Source organism: Arvicanthis niloticus, chromosome 10, assembly GCF_011762505.2.
Source record: "Arvicanthis niloticus isolate mArvNil1 chromosome 10, mArvNil1.pat.X, whole genome shotgun sequence".
In the NCBI taxonomy this organism is placed as follows: domain Eukaryota; kingdom Metazoa; phylum Chordata; class Mammalia; order Rodentia; family Muridae; genus Arvicanthis; species Arvicanthis niloticus.
Window position 1 is genome coordinate 26,217,296 of NC_047667.1, and position 2,330 is coordinate 26,219,625.

A 2,330-nucleotide genomic window follows, 5' to 3' on the forward strand; every position below is an offset into this window, starting at 1 on the left:
TTCCATTGATGCAGTAGTTCTTTGCTGACAACAATGAGTTCTACAGTTTCTTTAAAAAGTTTAAAATCTACTGCACTTAACTAAAGAAAAAACTCCAAACACTTCTCAGCTGACCGCTCCCTGCCTTTCCAGAACTAAGAATGTCAGCAGAATGCTATGCTACTATGTACAAAAACAAGACAACCTGAAGCTAACTGGATGCCCACCGCAGTATCAACAGGTCCAGCCTCAGCGCATGCCCTGAGCTACGGTCCCCTCCAAAAGGCATCTTCCCTTCACAGCCTCCATGCCAAGCAAGGAGCATCAAGAATCTGCCTGGGTTGTTTTGTTCTCTTTACAAACTATAGATATGTGCAGTTGAAAACTCAGGATTTCTAGCCAGTAACCATATAGTTAACACTTTTGAGAACAAAATGCCAGAAACATCTTCAAATGCCTTGTCACACCAACAGCAAAGTGCACCAAGTGAGGAGGACTCGAGAGTGCCTTTCCGTTTTAAAAATGTTTGGAGCAATGTACAACTTTGATACAGTTTCAGGGCGCTCCGGATATCCACGGCCACTTCATGTAAACCACTGACTCTTTGAGAAACTACAGTATGATCCTGATCAAATTTTGTAATTAAATCTGACAAGGGCAAGAGACACGACTCAAATTTAAGAGATGTGTCCATCACAGTGCTCTCCTACTCTAAGGAGACAGAGGTTTTATTCATCTTCATCTTCCTCCTCCTCTTCTTTCTCCTCTTCTTCTTCCACCCTTTTTTCCAGGCAACTTTAGCAGGACCCTTGGCGCCATCAAACTTCCCTTTGGACTTACAGTCAGCAACACCCTTCTCATACTTCTTCAGCTTTGCTGCCTTGGTAAGGTAAGGCTGATTTTCACTGTCACTTAAGTTATTCCACATGTCACCCAGCTTTTTTGCCACATCTCCAATGGAGATGCCAGGGTTTGTGGATTTGATCTTGGGGCAGAATTTGGAGCAGAATAAGAAAAATCCAGACAGAGGTCTTTTGGGGGCATCTGGGTCCTTCTTCTTCTTGCCTCCTTTAGCTGGTCCATAATCTTTCATCTCCCGATCATAGCATACTTTATCCACCTTTGCCATTTCATCAAACTTTGATTTCTCTTTGCTAGACATTGTCTTCCACCTCTCAGAGCACTTCTTGGAAAACTCTGCAAAATTGACTGGAACCTCTGGGTTTTTCTTCTTATGTTCTTCCCTGCATGTCTGCATGAAGAAGGCATAAGCAGACATCTTGCCCTTTGGTTTCTTGGGGTCACCTTTAGCCATCCTGATTGTATTGTTTGCTAGTCTGGGCAGCGCAGGGCACAATGTGTGACTCAGTGCTCCCTAGTTTTAGATTTTTAAATTGATGTTTGGAGTAGTATAATTATTCATGAACCTTTGCCCATGCTTTGAAATTTAAAAAGTGTTTCTAAAAGCAAAACTACTACAGTGTCGATGAGTGGTGCCTGCTGTGATGTGATTCTCAAAGAGATAACATCACGCTACCCTCCTCATTACATCACATGAGAGCATCCACCTCATCTCATCTGTTCTATAAAGACCCACTAGCTATTTTGTTAGGAAAACTGTAGTTATCTTGTTTTCTTTGCATCCTGTTGGCAGGAGGAAGAAGACCAATAATAAAAGTGAGGTAAAGAGAGATATTCTGTTCTAGTATCCCATTACATGAGTCAGGACAAAGGGAAACAATGGTTCTGAGAGCCCCATCCAATCATACTTAGGAGTATTCAGCTCCCTTATGTAGAGCTATGTACTCTTTGCATATAACCTATGAATATTTCCTGTATATTATATTCAGTTCATCTCAACATTACTTATCATGCCCAATATTACTTAAATTGTTGTGATACTGTCTGTACTATATTGGCAGCAATGACTGAAATTTTTTGCTTTTCAGCGAAGTCAATTCTGCTTAATGTTTTTCAATCCATGGTTGGGTCCATAGGTGTGGAAGTCAAGTAACAAATGTTAGTTTGATAGAACAGAGGAACTATGAACAAAAGGTTGATGAGACTTGGAGAAGAGAGTATACGGTGACAGCCTCAGCACCAAACTGGTGACAACATATCAGAGGAAATGTCAAAGGATAAGATGATCCTGTAGATGGCAGGTGCTGCCTTAGTCAGGGTCTAAGTCTATCACTGTGAAGAGATACCATGACCACAGCAACTCTTATAAATGAAAACATTTAATTGGGCTGACTTACAGGTTCAGAGGGTTAGTTCATTATCATAATGACAAGGACGGTAGTATAGGCAGCCTCGGTGCTGGATGAGAAGCTAAGAGTCCTACATCTGGA

The 2,330-nt window shown here is 41.5% G+C and overlaps 1 pseudogene; it reads right to left on the reverse strand.

The window, feature by feature from the left end:
* Positions 1 to 707: 707 nt before the first annotated feature.
* LOC117716521 (high mobility group protein B3 pseudogene) lies at positions 708 to 1,306 on the reverse strand (annotated as a pseudogene).
* Between the last annotated feature and the right edge of the window lie 1,024 nt (positions 1,307 to 2,330).